Source organism: Setaria viridis, chromosome 4 (genome assembly GCF_005286985.2).
Source record: "Setaria viridis chromosome 4, Setaria_viridis_v4.0, whole genome shotgun sequence".
In the NCBI taxonomy this organism is placed as follows: domain Eukaryota; kingdom Viridiplantae; phylum Streptophyta; class Magnoliopsida; order Poales; family Poaceae; genus Setaria; species Setaria viridis.
This window is the reverse complement of record NC_048266.2, coordinates 11,821,907-11,842,378: the sequence shown is the minus strand read 5'-3', so window position 1 is coordinate 11,842,378 and position 20,472 is coordinate 11,821,907. Positions and strand designations below refer to the sequence as shown.

At 46.6% G+C, this 20,472-nt stretch overlaps 1 non-coding gene across 1 annotated transcript; it reads right to left on the bottom strand.

The window, feature by feature from the left end:
• Positions 1-5,551: 5,551 nt before the first annotated feature.
• Positions 5,552-5,658, bottom strand: LOC117854345 (small nucleolar RNA R71). Its single transcript, XR_004640273.1, has one exon. It is a non-coding gene; the product is annotated as a small nucleolar RNA R71 (small nucleolar RNA).
• Positions 5,659-20,472: the final 14,814 nt, after the last annotated feature.

Below are 20,472 nucleotides of genomic sequence, written 5' to 3'. Positions count from 1 at the left end.
TCTCCGGAGGGCGAGGTCAGTTCCGACATGAAATTTGGCAGCTTGACGGCGTGATTAGATTTCGCACCGGGACTTAGGAAATTTTGCGCGCCTCCCCGCGCCTTATAGGGAGGCATCTGTGCTGGCGGGTGCTGGCGGATTTAGTGACCGGCAGTCCACCAGGGGGGTTTCCAAGTGGTAGATTTGTAGGCGAGGGAGATCGCAAGACTAAAAACTCAAATGGTAATAGAAAGATGTAAGGAATAGATAGGTTCGAGCCTCTGGAAGGTAATACCCTACGTCCTGTGTTCTGGTGGGTTGTATTGCTAGTATGGGAACAGATGCGCTGGGGAGAGTTGAGGTGCCCTTGGGGGGTGTCTCTGGCCGTCTTATATAGACTGACGACCTAGGGTTACAAGTCGGACAGGATCTAATCCTAGTCGGTTGTTACATGGAAAGCAATCTAAGTCGAACTATAACATATATTCTGCAATATCCGGCGGATTCTGTTCGCCCGATCTCCTAGCTTGTGCTCCATGCATCTTCATGCCTTGCCCCGCACGCCAAGGTCGGGTGGGGCCCACTTGTCAGGCCGGCCAGTATGCTAGTCGGTAGGGACTCGTGGGTACCCTTATCCCTCAAGCCCTCGAGCAATATGGAGTTGAATAGGAGCCTGACGGATACACAACGAAGCTTGTGGTGTTCTCGGCTGAAGTTGCAGTTTTGTCGTAGAGACAGAGAGGCTGCGCAGTGCTCAAAAAAGAAAAAGAAGATTTAGACTCGAGCAAGCGCATGACCAAATGCACGTGGCGTAAGCGACTGCCAAGCTTCAGGATGTCAGGCATCCTGCAGACCAAAGGGAAGCAAATGGAGGGCATCGTAAGACGCACTCCATATGGAGTAGCCCCTGAGCCTTGAAGCAATTAAAGTAATCGGTCCAAGGGTCAAAAAATCTTGTTGATCAAGTTGTTGATGTGTCGTTAATGACCAAAATGGAATGCCCAGCACCTAAGCGCAAGGACTGGCGAAACCAAGGAGGCACGCCAACCTAGGATAGGCACCCAGCCCCTAAGCCATGGAGGCACGCGGACCTCAGACATGCATCTAGCCTCTGAGTGCGAGGACTGGTAGAGCCATGAAGGCACACTGACCTGAAATAGGTGCCCAACCCTGAAGCACAAAGGCTGGTAGAACCATGGAGGCACGCTGACCTGAAAAAGGCATCTAGCCCCTGAACACGAGGACTGGCAGAGCTAGAGAGGCACGCGGACATGAAATAAAGCCATGGGGGAACCAGATGGAAGTCCCGCGGATTCCGTCAGGCGCAAGCGTCGTTCCGTCAGGAGGGGGCGTTTTCGCTAGGGTTACGTAGTTGGGGTATTCAAAAGATGAAGGGGTGCGGTCCCCAAATCCACTTTAGTTCCACTGCACGTAAGCGCCGCCGCCCGCGAGCCCCATCGCTTCCGCGGCCGCGAACCCTAGGTCGCTCCACCGCATCCGCAGGTCAGAACCTCCACCTCCTGCCCTGAAGCGCTAGCTGCTACCACCACGCTGCCATTGCGCATCGCATGCGAACAAGAGGTCTGCCTACATCCGATCTGCATCGCGAGGAGTGGAGATCGAGGAAATAATGACAGAGCAAGCACTGGATCCGTCCACCTACTAGGTCAAATCCGTGATGACGGAGGAGAAGATCCAGGCTCATGTTGACCATGGCCTTCTGGCCCCAAGGCACTTCTGGAGTAGAAGGCGACCGTGGGCTAGGATTTCCCCACCAAGGATAAGATCGAGGGTGTCATCTTTGTGGTGTTCTTCGAGTGGGGATTTGGAATCCCAACCGGGGTTTTGTTCCATGGATTCCTGAACTACTACAAGATCGAGTTAGTGCATCTCAACCATAACTCAATCTTGGACATTGCCATGTTTATTCATTTCGTCGAAGCCTTCCTCAGAATCCTGCCCTATTTCAACCTTTGACGGTATCTTTATCAACTCAAGATTGTATCGGCCAAGGGGAAGCCGAGGGTAATTGGCTGTTGCGGGTTTTCTCTATGGCCAAAGAGGAGTCTCGAGTATTTCGATCTGAAGTTGAAGGATTCGAACAAGGGGTGGCACAAGGAATGGTTCCTTGTTGCCAACCAAAAGCCCGAGCTACCACTCCCCGCTGGGTACGCACTTGTGACGAAGCCGGAGTGGTCGAATCAGCAGAGTTTTGAGGAGTAGGTTCAAGTCGACAAGCTGTCGAAGGAAATCGCCGACTTGAAGAGCATGGTCTCACTTCTGCAGCTATGAGCAATAGTTTATGTCGAAGACTAACCTAGCTGATCAAGGACAAGGTCCACCCGGCCTATGAATTTTCGGTCCAATGGATCCGACCCTGGAGCAGCAGTCGAAGGTTACCCGGGATGAGGTTAACGCCCAGGTGTCCGAGTTCTTCTACGGCGTGACCAAAACCAAGCACTGCCCTAACGCCTACTCCCTCAAGAGGCCGATTGACCTGGTGAGTTGACCACTGCATAATTCTTTATCTTTATGCAATAGACTGCCCGCATAACAAACTTGGTGTCTTTTCTAGAGCTAAGAGTTCAAGTCCTACTGTTCTGCGCCACTGCCCAATGGCTGCGAGCAGCGCAGGCCCAAGGTCTACCCGGCCACCGAGGACAACCAAGCACCAGCGGCCCTCGAGTGGGAGTCGAACTCATCAATAGAGAAGTTGGACAAGGATGTGGCGAGCCAAAACAGCCTGAGGGGCAGTGCCGATGACTCGGTAGGTCGTGAAGAAGGATCCTCTTTCCCAATCCCAGATGCCGAGTGGGAAGAGGAAGAAGAGGGCTAGAAGGAATAAGGAAGATGTTGCGCCTGGCACCACCTCTGAGCAAGTGTTAGCCAGCAATATGGGTGAGGCGGCTGAATCACCTAGCCCTACCGCCAAGAAGAAGAAGGCCGGCCTCCTCGAGACTACCGCTGCGGATGTGGAGAAGCTCAAGGAGAGGCAGAAGGTGGAGATCTGCGGGAGAAAGCAGAAGGAGGCGGCCAGGCCGCCACTGGCCCCCCCTCCACCCGAAGTTCCGTGTGAAGTAGATCACCGTGTCGGTAACTGTCAGTGTTGGCCTGTGTCTTTTGTGTTGACACTGCCATTTCATTTTGCTGATGCGTGTGCCAATATCTGTGCAAGAAGGCGGTAACAGAGGATGAGGCCGACGCGCAGGATGCCGATGCTGGGACTCGAGCGGAGGATAGGACTGGTGACGCATACCCAAGTATTGCCTCCCCGTCCTCTATCTAGGCGGGCAGTGGGAGCAGCGCGGTGGTGGACCCTATTAGGTCCGAGCATAGGTCTTTGCCATGTTTGGATGTCTTCGAGGACGCCGTTGCTACTGCGCCCAGGGCCGTGGGTACTATTGATAGTCGTTAAGTACCAAATATGATCGTCAATATACTCAAGAATAAAAGAGGATTAGCATTTCTTACATGCATATTTGGTTTCAAATAATGTAGTTCCACTTGTCCTTGGAGAATATTTGGTTGCAGGTGAAATAACACAAAAGGATGGAGAAAGCACCCTCTATGGATCCAAGAAACACGCTTCTGACCAATGGAAGGTTGCCACGTGCACATCTCATGGATTGAACGGCCCACAAACTACCACAACCTACCTCAATCCACTGGATAACGCATACAACCACCATTGAGACCCAGCAGGTAGTCACCTGGAGAAAGGCAGTTGTGAGGGGGGCCCACAGGGGGTCAGCCGAACCCATGGTTTGGCCGAACTGCCCTTGTCCCCTCTCTTCTCCAGCTTCCACATGGCGATGCCTTAAGTCGGTTAAGGGATATTTCCCAAAGATTCCCTCGTAGAACCGCCTCTTGGAGCCTATAAATATGAGGGGAAGGGATCCATTCTAGGACACATACCACAAGTGAAGCATTCTCTCCCTCTTAGTTTCCAAGTTAGTGAAGTTAGGCTAAAGTAACTCTACTTCAGGTTCCAGGTCTCCTTGGTGTCTAAGGTATGACTCTTATATCTTTTATTCCTAGGTTGAGTTTATTCTATTCAAAGTATACGTCTTCCTTATATAGTGTTGTGCTTGGTTCTTCTATACATGAGTTGGTTATATATCCTTGCTATAGTGACGTGCTAGGCTTATACGCTCGTATGCTAGTCGTACACCCTTGCTATCGTAGTATAGGCTTATATACTCTCATGTGTGCTTATAGACCTTGCTACATGTTATACCTTGTGTGCATACATATCATGTATCGGATATGTATAGGCTAGTTCATCTATGCTACGACATCGATTCAGTGGCCATTCCCATGGTGGCTTCAGCCATTGTCATCATAACCAGGATGGTTGGAGTGTTGTTAACAATGCAAGCATGGTGTTTGGATTGCTTACCATCATTGGATATGAATTTGCCCCACGGATTGCTAGGGGTCGGCCGCAGATGGTGACAGCCCTATTGGTCCTTTGTAACCCCCCACGTTCGGGTATGCTGTAGGAGTTCGTAAATCAGCAGTAACCACGCCGGCAGACCAGTAGGGTACTGTCTCCCCGTGTGTGCTTGGGTGCATAGGCCTGGTCCCTATACAATGTGTTTGTATGCTATGCTTGTATGATCTGTGCAATATATAGGAAGTACATATGAACCTAGAGCTAACTCGTAGTCCTTCTCCCTAGCTTAGTTATCCTGAGATGATTCTTGTGTGTGTTACGCTACTTATCTATCATTATCTTACCCCTACCATGTGTATTGTCTCTATCCATCCCATGGTATACTCATATACATAGTAAACTCTTGTGACGTACCCGCCTTTCTTTGGAAAATACAATAACCTTGGGAATACTCTTAGGGTGAAATGCTACAACGGTATATCCATGCGCTTGCGGATTTATTCGTGATTGTTAAATATACCAACAATCATTTCTGGTGCCGTTGCTAGGGAAGACACTGGTTAGAAGTTTTTACTTTGTATATGTTAATATTCATAGTTGGTAGATCTTTACTCAAGTAGGCTAACCATGATATGTCTTCTCTATCTTTGATGTGAAGATAGGTAGTGTATGACTGGTTTCGACTTGTTGACTAATTTCACTAAGAATCCTAAGTCATTTGTGACAAGGGTATGACCTCGTGTTGTTTCTCCTCATATTACTCTCTCGGCAGCCGATCCAACTTCCTTTGCACCATCTACGTCAAACGCTATGGCCCAGAAGACTCTTCGTGAGTACTCCGCTCTCTTAGCCTCTCAGGTGCTGAAAGGACCTAAGGTGGACATGAGGAACGCAAGCTTCAAGATCAAGACGAGTCTCATTACCATGGTGCAGGCTAGCCCATTCTGTGGGAAAGCCAACGAGGACATGAGTGCCCATCTGCAGTAGTTCCTTGAACTTTGTAGTACCTTCACCATCAAAGGGGTTAGTGAAGATGTTATTTGTCTCCGATTGTTCCCATTCTCTCTCCTTGGGAGAGCGAAGCAATGGTTCTATGCGAGCCGTATGGAGGTGAATACATGGGACAAATGCTTTGTGGCATTCCTCGCGAAGTTCTTCCTGTTGGGTAAAACCAACACCCTTTGTGGGAGGATTTCTAGTTACCAGCAAGTAGCAATTGAGTCAATCCCCAAGGCATGGGAATGGCTCTAGGAGTACATCCTAGCCTGTCCTCACCACGGGATGGATAAATGGCTCATTCTTCAAAATTTCTACAACGGGTTGACTCCGACATCCCGAGGCCATGTTGATGCTGCTGCTGGAGGAGGCTTCTTCTCACTTACCATTGATGTTGCTACAACATTAATTGACAAGATGGTCTCTAATTAAGGGTGGAGCGATGAATGACTCCATCCCCATTAGAGAGGTACATATATCGTCAAGGAAGCGGACATGCTTACCGCAAAGATGGACCTCCTCATGAAAAGATTGGATGACTGCACCAAAGAGAAAGCTACCAAGTCCAACATCGTCCAAGCTATGGATTCTCACATGACATGTGAGGTTTGTGGGAACACTGGACACTCGGGGAATAATTACCTTGAAGCTTTGGAGGACGTGTTGTACATGAACGACAACAGCAACGGATATCGTCCACAAGGAGGCTAAGGGTGGAATCAGCAATGCCCTTACCAAGGAGGTAATAACGGTAATTATTTCAATCCCAATCAACCCTCCTTTAGAGATCTCGTTTTTGGGCAAGCCAAAATCAAGGAAAGTCTTAATAAAAAGTTAAGCTACCAACGAGAAAACCTTGGATAGCCTCAACATAAAACTTGATGGTCTTTCTTCTGCTTTCAAGAACCAGCTGAGTTTTAACAAAATGCTAGAAACCCAGTTAGCTTAGCTAGCCGCTGTTGTTCCTTCTGCTAAGATCGGGAAGATTCCAAGGCAATCCAAGTCTTCTCGTGAAAATGTTAGTGCAGTGGCCGCCAAATGGGGTAAGCCATCTTGGAGGCCATTTTTGCTAACCAAGCAGGAAAATCCCATACGCCAAGGAAAGAATTATGGGATGAACTAGCAGCAACAAGCAAGGAAGATCCGAGATATCCAGCAATCAGCTGCTCGATATATGACTACTACATCGAGCAAACCCTTTGTGACCTTGGAGACAGTGTCAACATCATGCCCAAGGTAATGTTTGAAAGGTTGAACTATCCTGCTCTTTCCCCTACCTTGATGAGGTTGCAACTAGTTGACTCGACGATCTGATACCCTGAGGGGATAATGGAGAATCTTCTGGTGAAAATCTAGGATTCGTACATCCTCACGGATCTTGTGGTCCTCGATATGGAAGGTGACTTGGGAATGCCGCTCATTCTCGAGCGACCATTCCTAAACAACGCCAAGGCAAGGATCGATGTTGGAGCTGGCGAAATCCATTTCCACATCAGGAGGAAGAACGTGATGTTCAGATTTCAACTAAGGAAGGAGCAATGCTACTTGATCCATCAATAAGATGAGTGTCACAGGGAGTGGACGGAGCCACAACCCCAATCTAAGAAGCCACCGACCAGACTGACAAAACCTTTAGAAGACCAAGAAGGTATGGCAGAAGGTGGAACGAGCATCTTCATCCACTTCTCCAGGATGGGACACTGAATGGTAAAACACGACGGAGAAGAGTCTCGCTCGTCGGACTCAAAATGGTGAGCCCTTCGCCGAAAGGTAAAATCGGTAGTTATCTCATATTTCCCTTTCCAAAATTTGATTTCCTCGTTATTTGATTTTTCCATATGCATATTTGATTTTTGCAACCCACATTTGCATGATGGAATTTTTTTTGGCCATTTTTCCCTTCCCAAAAAAAAATTATGAAAATGTTTTTTGAGCTAAAATACCTTTGAAATTTGAGCATTTTTTGAGCAAACTTTGACCGAGGCACCCAGGCATGATGTCATGTAGCCGTTGGGGAGCCTCTGGCCAAAGGGGGCAGCCGTTCGGCTAAACTAGGAGCAACGGCTCCTGGGTCCCACTTGCACCAACAGCTAGTAGCTATTGAGCATGGTCGGGATCCGACCGTTTGCCTCCATTGCTCTATAAATAGAGGCCGAGAGGGGGTGATCTTGACCCATTCAACACATTTCATTCACTCTCTCCCTCTCTACTTTTTGCTCTTTAGTTTTCCTGGAAGTTTTGCTTAAAATTGAGTGCAAGCAATCTCTCTCTCTCTTGATTTCTTTGCTTTAAGATTGGCCAAGCATTAGAGGAGCAAATTCAGGTAAGAATTTCATTCGATTACGCTAACTCATTCCGAGTTGCTCTTGTGTTTTCTCTGTCTTCGGTGGCAAGCATGAAGCAGGTTGCTGGTGCGTTTAGGAGGTTGACGGGTTCAAGCTCGTCCCGTTCGTGGGCTAGCACGAACTCTCCTCATTCCTCCGAACCAACACCGCGCTTGACCTTGATGGACTATGAAGAAAAGCAAGAAGGGCAAGCCGAACCACAAGTTGAAGCCATGGAGGTGGACGCAAGTGATGCCCTGTGACCACCCTAGCTAATTTAACCTTGCTTAAGCTTGATTAGGGTAATTAGAAACTCATTGAGCACATGAAAGGCCCAAGTTTCCCTTTTAAAGCTAAATTTGGAGTTAATTCAAAACTTGAAATTTTGTATAGAAACTTAAAGTTTTGCCAAACTAAAAGTTGTAGAGTTTTACTTTTCTAGCAACTTTCCTTATTAGCACTTTTGCTAGTAAGTGTTGAAAATAGTGAAAATTCTCAACTTGGCAGCCCTGTTTCTCACCAATTTGTACATGAACTCGAGTCAAACCTCTCATAGAAGTTTAAGTGCTACAAGTTTATTACAAATCCACTTATTTGACCCAAAGCTAAATCTCAATAAAAACCCTTCAAAAGTCAGGTCAAAGTCGACCAAAATGGTCAACCCAGCCAAAACCTCAAAACTTATGCTAAGTCTGAAAACAGTTCAAAGTTTGTACCTTGGCAAGCAAATTACTCACAAAACTTACACTAAACCTAAGAAAAACCCTTTATAAGAGTTTTAGTACTAAGTTCATAAAACAATTTAATAAAGTAGACCTTGGCCAAATTCCTAACAGAAGCCCTTCAAAATTTAAGCCTAAGTTAGCTAAAACCATCATTTTCGCCCCAAAGTGCAGGATCGGCTAAGTCTAAAAGCCAGCGTTCCCACGAACTTTGAGGCCTCGTTCCTCTAAATCTGTAACGAATTTGACCCAAATCCCATTCTAACAATTGAAGTGTGACATCAGGGCTACATGTTTTAGTTTTGGAGTTTTGCAAGTTCATTTGAAAATTTTCAAACAAAACACCCCCAAAACCCAGCCCTTTCGTCTGCACTACACGAGCACATGGTCGCCAAAGTGCGCCCGGCGTTGCCCGGAGTGCCGCCCGCCATGTGGCTTTGCCGCACCGGCGAGCTCGCCGTCGCTCAACCCGCTTCCAGGACAGGACCGGTCGAGCCGTGGCAGACCAATACGCCGGCGAGCTTATCCTTCCCCCTGCCCAAGATCCCTCTCGCCCTATCTCTCGCAGTGCCGCACATGTCCGCCCGCTCCCCGGTGCACCACGCCGCTGCCTCTCACCGGCTGGCTCTGCCTCCCTAACCAGCGACAAGACGCACGCCCCGCTCCGCCAGTAGCCCCTCCCGACAAATCCGCCTTTGCGCGCCCCTAATCTCCTTTAGCCAATAAGCACAAGATTGACCACGAGCCGCATCCCACCCCGCCAATGGCGTCCATCCCAATATCAGAGCGCCAGTGACCCACCGGCTCCCCTCCGCCAATCACCACCCCGACGGGACAACCCAACCTGCCACTTCGCCAATCCCTCCGCCCGGCAAAGTCGCGCTTGCACGTTCCAAATCATCGCGAGCCAATCACCACGAGATCATCCCCGAGCTCCGTGTGCCTCGGCCAATGCACGCCACCGGCCAACGGTGCTCCTTCCCGTTCCTCTCCTCCGCTCACCTCCGGCCACGTCCGCCGCCAGCATTGGCTCCGCCCTCACCCTCCGCACCTCCCCAGCTCTATAAAAGGAGTCGATGCGCCGCCTACGCAGCTCCGCGCACCCGCAAAGCTCCGCTGCCCCCTCTACTATAATCGTCGCCACACCACCTCTCCATGGAGCCCCCTGCTCTGCACCACCCATGCCTCGCCAACACCTCCGCAAGCTCCGCCACCACCAGGCACAACTCACAGCCCCCTCCTTTGGCCGCCCGAAGCACCGCCGGCGCCGAAACACCGGAGCACCTCGCCGCCGCACCCGCCTTTCGTCCCCACGGTCGTTCATCATCGTTTATCCTTCACCGCCACCCAAGACCTGCCCCAAGCCCCTCACGGAGAGCACACCCGCACCCTCGACCCCTTGTTCCCGCGAGTCAAGCCCTAGGTCACCGAGATTTTAGCTGCCTGCCACCATGGACGCCACAGGGACCACATTGCATTGATTGCATTTTATCCAGGGGCCTCTGCGTTAGTTTCAGGGACCACTCGTGATTGTTTAAAAAGTCTAAGGGTCCCCGCGTAAAACTGCCACTGCTTTTCTGTTTTAAATGTGAAATAAAAAGGTTGAACTTTGAAAATGCATAACTAATGGTAGGAAATTGATAAAAATACCAAACCACTTTTTTTAGAATCTTCAAGAGGAGTGGTTTCACAGAAAAATACTTTTGCACATGTCACTATTAAATGTATTTCTCTAGATTTTATTTCTTATTTAAGCCATGAAATGCCTAATCAATCATGGAAAAATGGTAAAATAGCAAAACCACTTTTGTTAGCTTTATTTGAGTAAGATTGTGCTATGAAGAATACCTTGGCCCCTATTCTAGATGTCTATGTCACTATTTTAGTTTTATCTTTGAAATCTAGTGAAAAATCTTTCTTTATGCATAATTAATGAAATTTGTCAGAGAAAAATGTGAAACCACCTGGGTTAGATCTCTTATAAAACTTTCTTGCTAGGAAAAATATTAGTCACTGAATGAAGCTTGAAGAAACATGCTTAACTTTTTATACAATTTTAAATGAAGTAAAAATATTGATAATAGATGTCCTTCACTATAAATCTTTGAAAAATCATAGGAGCGTCTGTCACACTAGTGCAACCTTCTGTAGAAATATCAGAACCAAACTACTGCTGGAACTCGAGTTAAAAATAGATCTCTATAATCTACCATAGGGTAGCTCACTAATTGAGATTAGGAAGCCTGTGTAAAATTTTCAGAACCATACCCTATTAGGAGCTACCAGAAACATTTTGGGAATTTAATCCCTAAAAGGAAATGAATAAAAACCATTAGGTAAAAGAAGGGTAAAATGGTAATTTTAGAAGAGGTACAAAAAATATTCAGAAATAGGATATCTTTCCAAATGAATCTTTAGCAACCCTAAAGTGACCCCACCTTTATTTTTGAAGTCAAAGTTGTAAAATCTATATATGTACACAATCACCATCAATTACACCCGAGGTTTAAAACACGAAATTACTCATCTAGTATATAAAGTTTAATGTTTATCTAAGTGTAGTGGTCGTTGCGCTTAATATGTCTTTGCAATTTTAAATGCATCTTGCTTGCAAACTTGTGAAACTTGAACATTGCATATTCATCTCATGTAGAAACAAACTTCGCAGACAGAACCTACGAGTTGACGCCTGCTGCCGAGGAAGGATCTGCAGAGCTGCACCACGTCGAGGCCGAGCAGGAGATTCGCGAAGCTTCCAACGACCCACTCACTAACATAGTTCAGGAAGGCAAGCGCCGGAGCATAACCTAGTTTTCCTAAATTTATGCACTACTTATGTTGATTATGTTTGTGCATTTAAGTTCATAGAATTTGCTTGAAACCTTAGCTACATGATCCTAGGTACCTATATGTTGAATACTAGTATGCTAAGACGAGTAGTTGCAATGCCTAAATAGGGACACGGTAAAAGTCGAGTGATTTCCTGTCACTCGCGAGTTATAGGAGTTGATTGCTTACTTATGCTGCAACCCTAAGGACGATGGGTGGGGCTTGGCTATTTGAACTATTTTGGTGGTTGGTGGATTGCCCCGTCTGTCTAGCGGAAAACTGCTAAGGTTGAGATGTGTTAGAACAGTGCTCAAGTGTTTGAAAGTACTAAGCTCATACCTAGTATGGGATGGGAAAGCCTAATACCTGATTGAACCGGCATGGACCTTTACCCTGCTCTCTCTGGAACTAGGTTCCCATGCGGCCGCATGTGGGTACAAGGGCAGCCATGGTACGACGATGTTCCATAACTGGTGGGGCATTGTATGCCAAGGGAAGTGGGCTCTGGACAAATGCCGTGAATTGATGGGGACGGCTGATATATGTGAACCCGACGCGACAGGAACATATATCATGGGTTTAGGTCCACCTTGCAAGGTTAACAAACTCGATTCGAATCGTCTGCCTCTCAGAGTTTGAGACTACTTGACTACGTTTCTGCACTGAGTAAGAAGAGGAAAAACTGGTGATGATTAATACTGATGCTTAAATTAAATTGTTTGCTTACCATGTTTGCTTAGAATAAGTGCTTACCTAGAATGGTTAATCAACTAGAACTTGATGCTAAAATTTGAAAGTATGGACCTACTTTAGATGTTTTTGGCAAAACAAACCCCTCAGCCAAAAAGCTTTGCATGTCTAGGAGTCGGTGGAGTAGTTATCACTTGACAGGTAAGCCTTGTTGAGTATTAGTATACTCAGCCTTGCTTGTGGCTATATTTTCAGGTAGTGCTGATTTTGAGGAAATGGTTGCCAATTTGACTTGGCTGATCCAACTCCCTCCGGGTTGGATGGTCAAGTGGAAACTGTCCTCAGACAGCGTGGATTGTGGGAATTGATATTATGGTCGGCTTCGCCATGGTATTATGTATCAATGTTTAGCTTGCTTCCGTCTGTTTTACTTCTTCGTTGTTTACAACCTTGCAAAACTCTATCTGAATTTTGAAAACTATGATGTAATAATTAATGAACTATGCTAATGCGATGGGAATGTTATAATCTCTGTGCTCACTCACCTTTGTGTGAGCCATGCTTCTCGATCCTGAGTAAGTGGTTTATCGGGTATAACCCGACGGACGACCAAGTTGACTTGTTTAAAGTGCATGATCGCTTGTTAGGCAACTTAAGTGCATTTTAGCCAAGTTAATTTGGGCAGTTCCGCCACATGCCTCCTACCTCGACTTGCAAGGAGACCAAGAGAAACTAGCCTACGCTATCCTCAATGACCAGATCTTCGGTCAGACCAAGGCCTACGACCTGGAACTTCTAGAGAAATAGGTATGGGTATCAACTTCGCCTCTGTTTGGTTTGCTATTGTGTGGGATGAGTTTTCATTGATTGAGGAGTTTGGTTCTCGACCCCTCACCAACAGTTTCTTTGCACTATTAGGGAGGTGACGGATGGTGTTTCTTTCCAACTTTTCATGATGGAATGCACAACTCTTCGCTTGATGCACAAGTGGCTGGCCATCACTCTCTTTCCAAGAGAGGACGTTAGGCCCGTGTGCAACGATGAGTTGATGATTCTATATGCCATGGTCAAGAAGATCAAGATCTCCCATATCAAGGCAATGGTTCGGCAATGGCTTGAGAATTTTAGGATGATGGGTCCCATTAAGTGCACTTCTTTGATCACCCGCGTCGCTTCGAAGATCGGGGCTCTAGATGGGAATGCTATTCCCTTCATTGAGACGCCTCGACTTCACATCGGCAAGGTGTATTTGGTTTATGGTCACACACTCAAGAAAGGCACGGATGATTCTTTGGTTTTCTTCTTTCACGGCTATACAATTGAGATCCCGTTACCTAACCTGGGGCTTCATTTGTATAATTGCTGGTCGCTGACCATGCCTCATGTGCCACAAGAGGAAGCTTGCAGGAGCAATGTTTCTGGTGGCAGGATGACTAGGAACATGTTGAAGAGTGCAGCCATGCAGCAACCACCACCACCACAACCAGACCCTCCCGTACCTACAGTGTCGGCAGAATGGGCTTCGACTAGTTACATGCCCAGGGTTACACCCGAATATGCTCCTGGTTGGGACCAGCCCTCCTACCAACATGGGGCAAGTTGCTCGGCGTGGCAGAGCACGGGCAGTGACGAGTGGGCCCAACCGATCCATCAGGACCGGTCCACTAGTTCTAGCTCCGGTGGTGTTCCTTCCATGTCCGCCGCCCGGTGCTCGTTCTCAGCTCGAGACCACTCCCATCTTGGTCAGCAGCTGAGCGAGCTCACCATGCCTACCAGTGACATGGAGGAGTCGCTGAACCAGCACATCCAGTCCACTCAGGATTGGCAGTGACATACTAGCAAGAGGATCCACGAGATGCAGCAGTTCCAGCGGTAGCAGCGAGAGGAGCTATAGGCTTACTTTCGTTGGACGGGTACAACCCCAACCAACAGCAGTGAGCCTAAAGCTACCTTGGGGGAGGAGCCCCACAAGAGAGGTAACTTGTACCTTTACTGCTTTCAGAATATGCATGATAAAAATAAATAATAATCTAAAAAACTAAAAAAACTAAAAATATTTACTGTTTTCCTATGCGTGGTAAGAATGTTTCAGTTCTCCATGGTTGAAATGATGAATAGATGCTCCATCTTGTTACAACTTAGTATCCTACCCATGTTTTTGAGTTTGTTGGCTTGCATGATCAAACCTTAGATTAAAACTTGTGGGAAGCAAAAAGCATGATCCATGTCTAGGTTGTTGTGAGATATGATATGGTAGAATAGAGTTGCTATGATCTTGTTCTACATGATGCTTGAAATTCGGAGTTTTATTTCTGAAAATGCTAAAACGATAAGTTCCTCAATGATGAGAAATTTCTATCCAAGGCCATATGTTGATCCTATTACGTAGCCTCCACATATGCAGCTTATTCTCTCATTGAGCTTTGTCAAATTGTTGTGAGCCTTAGTGAGAAATTTGTCATACTCCTATGATCAAGATCATGTACATACTACCACCATATGCTAAGCTTCCACTCTGGAAGTTAGCAATCATCATTCATCCATCCACAAAATAAAGCTCCATGTTGTTTTATGACCTCGCTCTCCAAAGTTATTCTTGCAAAAGAGACTTGGGCTATGTAAAAAGAAATAAAGTACATGCTCATGAAAGTATGATGAAAAAAGAGAAAAAGAAAAGATAGCCCATGCCTTCAAAAAGAAAAAAAGCAAAAGAGAGAGAAGGATCATACAAAAAGGAGTCCAAATACCACCCACCATATCCATCATCCACACACATGCACATCTTGATTAGGTTGTATGACTTGCTTCTCCAAAGGATCCGGTCTTTGACTTAGCAATAAATGAGAGATAGGTATGCCTCCATTCTTCCCTACCTATAGCTCCACAAATAAGCCTATTAGGAGTAGGTTGTGAAAGAAAGGCAATCCTATGCCTTGGCGAGGAATCATACACATTGAGTGATTCAAGAGTATCATTTGAGGAACTTTGATTTCTTTTGAAAAACCTTTCAAAACCTTCGAATTGATAGTTGATCAAAGGATGAGTGAATGGTGATCTGTGAAACTGTTCTATCTCTCAACTGCCCAAGACAAGGTGAAGCTACATGCCCCACAGGAGTAAGGTAAGAGGTAAGATCAATGCCAACTCAATCAATTCTTGGTAGAATATTTTATTGTAGGCTTGGCATACGTTAGACATACAACATAGTAGTAGCTCTTGATCAACCAACTTAAGTCTTAGCATTTCCTCAAGACGAGCAAAGGGCTAGCTTGGGGGAGCTATTGACGGTCGTTAAGTACCAAATATGACTATCAATATACTCAAGAATAAAGGAGGATTGGCATTTCTTACATGCATATTTTGTTTCGAATAATGTAGTTCCACTTGTCCTTGGAGAATATTTGGTTGCAGGTGAAATAACACAAAAGGATGGAGAAAGCACCCTCTATGGATCCAAGAAACATGCTTCTAACCAATGGAAGGTTGCCACACGTACATCCCATGGATTGAAGGGCCCACAAACTACCACAACCGCCTAAATCCACTGGATAACGCACACAACTACCATTAGGACCCACCAAGCAGTCACCCAGAGAAAGGCGGTTACGAGGAGTCCCACAGGGGGTTGGCCGAACCCAAGGTTCGGCCGAACCACCCTTGTCTCCTCTCTTCTCCAACTTCCACGTGGCAATGCCTTAAGTTGATTAAAGGATATTCTCCAAAGATTCCTTCACAGAACCGCCTCTTAGAGCCTATAAATATGAGGGGAGGGGCTCCATTCTAGGACACACATCACAAGAGAACACTCTCTCCCTCTTAGTTTCCAAGTTAGTGGAGTTAGGCTAGAGTAGCTCTACTTCAGGTTCTAGGTCTCCTTGGAGTTTAGGCTATGGCTTTTGTATCTTTTATTCCTAGGTTGATTTTATTCTATTTAAAGTATACATCTTCCTTATATAGTGTTGTGCTTGGTTTTTCTATACATGAGTTGGTTATATTGTTGGAGGTATGCCCTAAAGGCAATCATAGAGATGATGATATCTGATTGTATCCATAATTTGTATATTGTGTTCATTGAATATCCATTAAAGGCTACTTGAATTGATCTGCAATTATGTGAATTGTATGTGGAACTCTTTACTTGTATGGTTATTCTAAAAGTTATCCCTAGTCGGAGTTCATGTGTGGACACACATAAATATTAGACTAGTACATGTATTAGTTGATGACTATGTTTCACAAGTCATGGACATGGAGATGTCAAACTAATAATGTAGGCATATGTAGAGACATGTGCTAGGACTAACCCAACATGATAAGTAGTTCTCTCTTTACACAACATGTACTCTTTGTCCTTAGACCTGAGATTGTTGCATGTACTCAAGATGTGGATCGACTTACTTAGGGGCTATCAAATGCTACACCGTAACAGGGGTAGTTAAAAAGGTAGCTTTCGGGTTTGTCAGGAAGCATGCTGTGAGGCATGGTCAATCAAGATGGGATTTGCCCCTCTTTGATTGAGAGTGATATCTCTGGGCCCCTCGAGTGATCGGATCCGAAAATGCATGGCCATGCTACGTACGGTTAAGAGTTAACCTACAAAGGGATTCCGAATCACAGGATCGAGAAAGAGCGGTCGGCTTGAAACTAGACCAAATATCGTGAGGAAAAGGGAATAGCATGTACGTGATGTTGTGACAGTTCATCTGATATGATCTTCGTGTGCGTATAGGAGTTGGCACGTCTTGCTAGAGGCCGCTACTGACTATTGGGCTGAGTAGGAGTACTCGGGCCATGTCTATACGTATTCGAACCCATAGGATCACACACTTAAGGTGCTGGAAGCCCAATTCGGATATGATCCGAGTTGGATCAGGTTTACAAGATCATGATACAAGCTTGGGCGGATGAAGAAGACAAGGAGATTGAGAGGTTTGAGTCTAGTCTTAATAGAGGCCAGAACAACAATGGCCAACACAATGACAAGAACCGTAATGATCACCCCAATAATGACAATCGAGGCAACTACTCGGGTGGTCAAAATTGCAAGATGAAGCCAAACAATATTGTTGCGGCAATGTCCCAGTCTTCCAAGAAAGGCGGCAGGAATCAAGAATGAACTCCATTCAGTGAGCTCCTGAAAAAGCAGTGCCCGTGGTACCCACACCATAAGCACTCTGCGATGAATTGCTATAGTCTACGCAGAGTCATGAAAGATCTACTAGAACCTTCTTGAGCAAAGGACATGGGCAAGGCCAAAGAAGGTGAAGACGATGGCGACAACGGCAAATTTCAGAACTCGTCCAACACTGTCAACGTCATCTTCGGCACACACCGGGTACTACTACTAAGTAGTCCTAGAAACTAGCCTTTTGAGAGATTATGTCCATTGAACCAGCAACACCTACATTCCTCAAGTGGTCCAAGCTGCCAATCACCTTCTCCGGGAAGGATCAGTGGACTAGTTTCTCAGACCCGGGACATTACCCTCTCGTTCTGGACCCAGTAGTCGTAGGCTCTCGACTCACAGAAGTACTCATTGATGGAGACAGTGGTCTCAATGTACTCTTCACCAAGACTTTGAGGAAGATGGGATCAACACTATGGATATGCTCACACTGACGAACTTCCCATTCTACGGGATTGTCCCAGGCAACACGGCTGTACCCCTCGATCAGGTGGTTCTACCAGTTACCTTCGGGACCAAAGAACACTACCGAACAGAGTACATTCGGTTCGAGGTAGCTGATTTTGAATCTTCGTATCATGCTATCCTAGGAAGATCCGCCTTGGCCAAATTCATGGCCATCCTACATTACGTGTACCTAGTACTCAAGATGCCGGGACCCAAGGGAGTACTCTCCCTACGGGGAGACTTGAAAAGATCCTACGACTGCAACACAGAAGCCGTGGAGTTGGCAGTGAATACTCAAGTGCCAAATTCGATGATGCAAGTCTTCACCACTTCCAAGAAACTGTCCCCATTAGAACTCGGGATACCAGAGAAGAAGTCGGGGGCAACCAAGGTCGAGACAGCAAGTGAAGTCGATATCAAAGCCATTGACCTTGAGACTAGTGATAGCTCCAAGATAGCCTTGATTGGCTCAGGGTTGGATCCCAAATAGGAAGCCACGGTTGTCAGCTTCCTCCGGGCCAACCAAGACATCTTCGCATGGAAGCCATTAGATATGCCGGGGGTGCCCAGGGAGTTGATCGAGCACTCACTAAATGTGGATCCCAAAGCTACGCCAAAATGACAACAACTACGTCGATTCGCTCAAGATAGAAGAGAAGCAATCAAAAAAGAGTTGGCCGAACTACGGCTTCATAAAAGAAGTCTATTATCCAGAGTGCCTAGCCAATCCCGACTTGGTGCGGAAGAAAAACAACAACGAGTGGAGGATGTGTGTTGACAACACAGACCTCAACAAGCACTGTCTAAAGAATCCCTTTGGGCTCCCTAGAATTGATCAAGTCATCAACTCGATGACTGGATGCACTCTACTCTGCTTCCTTGATTTCTACTCGGGGTATCACCAGATAGCCCTCAAGGAAGAAGACCAAATCAAGACCACGTTCATCACCCCTTACGGAGCATTCTGCTACACTACGATGTCCTTCGGGTTGAAGAACGCAAGCGCAACCTATCAACGAGCAATTCAAGAGTGCTTCAAGAAGTAACTAAATCTCAACGTAGAGGCGTACGTGGATGACATGGTCGTAAAGACCAGAAATCCCGACAACTTGATTGTGGATCTGGAAGAAACTTTCGCAAGCTTGCGAGAGTTCCGGTGGAAGCTGAACCCAACAAAGTGCGTGTTCGGTGTACCCTCCGGAAAACTACTTAGTTTCATCATTAGTCACCAAGGAATTGAAGCTAACCCTAAGAAGATCACCGCCATCACCAATTTGCACACCCCATCATGCATCAAGGATGTCCAGAAGCTGACTGGATGCATGACGGTCCTCTACAAATTCATCTCAAGGCTTGGAGAATGGAGACTAGCCTTCTTCAAACTACTCAAGCGGCAGCATAAATTCCAGTGGACCGAGGAGGCGGATCAAGCCCTTCAACTGTTGAAGGACTTCTTATCAAAGTCACCAGTCCTCATGGTGCAAAATCCCAATGAAGACTTGCTACTCTACATTGTAGTGACTACCAATGTCGTCACCACGGCGATCATGGTCGACAAACCAGAACCAGGCCATGTATATAAGGTACAGAGGCCCGTCTACTTTGTCAGCGAGGTTTTGTCAGATTCCAAAACTAGATACCCGCTAGTCCAAAAGTTTCTATCTGCAATACTACTCATCTCTCGGAAGCTTGAACACTACTTCCAAGAACACAACATCTCCGTCGTCACAGACTTCCCCTTGGGAGAAATCCTCCACAATCGAGATGCGACATGAAGAATCTCCAAGTGGGCAGTAGAACTCAGAGCATTGCCCCTGGAATTCAAGTCAAGGACTACCATCAAGTCACAAGCACTAGTCAATTTTATGGTAGAGTGGCGGAAAAACCAAGTACCAATGCCAGCAAAGCGCCTAGAGCATTGGGTCATGTACTTTGATGGATCACCCAAGCTCGAGAGCGTCGGCGCAGGAGTACTCTTAATCTCTTCCAAAGGCGAACAACTCAAATATGTCTTGCAAATCTTCTGAGAGGTGTCCAACAATGAAACTGAATATGAAGCGCTTCTGCACAGGCTCTGCCTGGCAGTTTTGCTAGGAATCAAGTGATTGTTGGTCTACGGCGGCACACTACCAAGTCATCAGTCAAGTCAACGACGAGTGGGATCGCCACAAAGACAACATGGATGCGTACTGCCTGGAAGTACGCAAGCTAGAGAACAAGTTTTCTGGTCTGGAGTTCCATCACGTGGCTTGTGATAATAATGTAGCCGCAGACGTCTTATCCAAGCTTGGATCTACTCGTGGCCAAGTTCCAGCTGGGGTCTTCATCCATGAACTTACAAGCCATCCATAGCGGAGCCCGCGCCTTCAAAAACCACTAATCGAGGCCACGATGCGCCAGATCGGGAGGATATGATGGATGTAGACTAGAGAACCCCCTTCATCGACTACATCAAGGAGCACAAGTTACCTCTAGACAAGACAGAAGCAGAGAAAGTCTCACGGTGTGGCAAGAACTATGTTCTAGTCAGGGACAAGCTCTACAAACGAGGCGCATCATCAGGAGTACTCATGAAGTGCGTATCACGGCAAAATGACAAGGGCATACTGGAGGAAATCCACAAAGGCATCCGTGGCAACCACGCATCCTCATGAACGATCGTGGGCAAGGCTTTCAGAGTAGGATTCTATTGGCCTACAGCTCTTGCTGACACCGAAGAACTAGTCTGTCGATGCCAATGGTGTCAATTCTTCGCCAAGCAACAACACATCCTTGCCTACAAGCTGATCACCATACCACCCTCTTGGCTCTTTGCATGCTAGGGGCTAGACATGATTGGCCCATTGCCTACGATGCCTAGAGGGTTCAATCGAGTACTCATGGTGATCGACAAATTCACCAAGT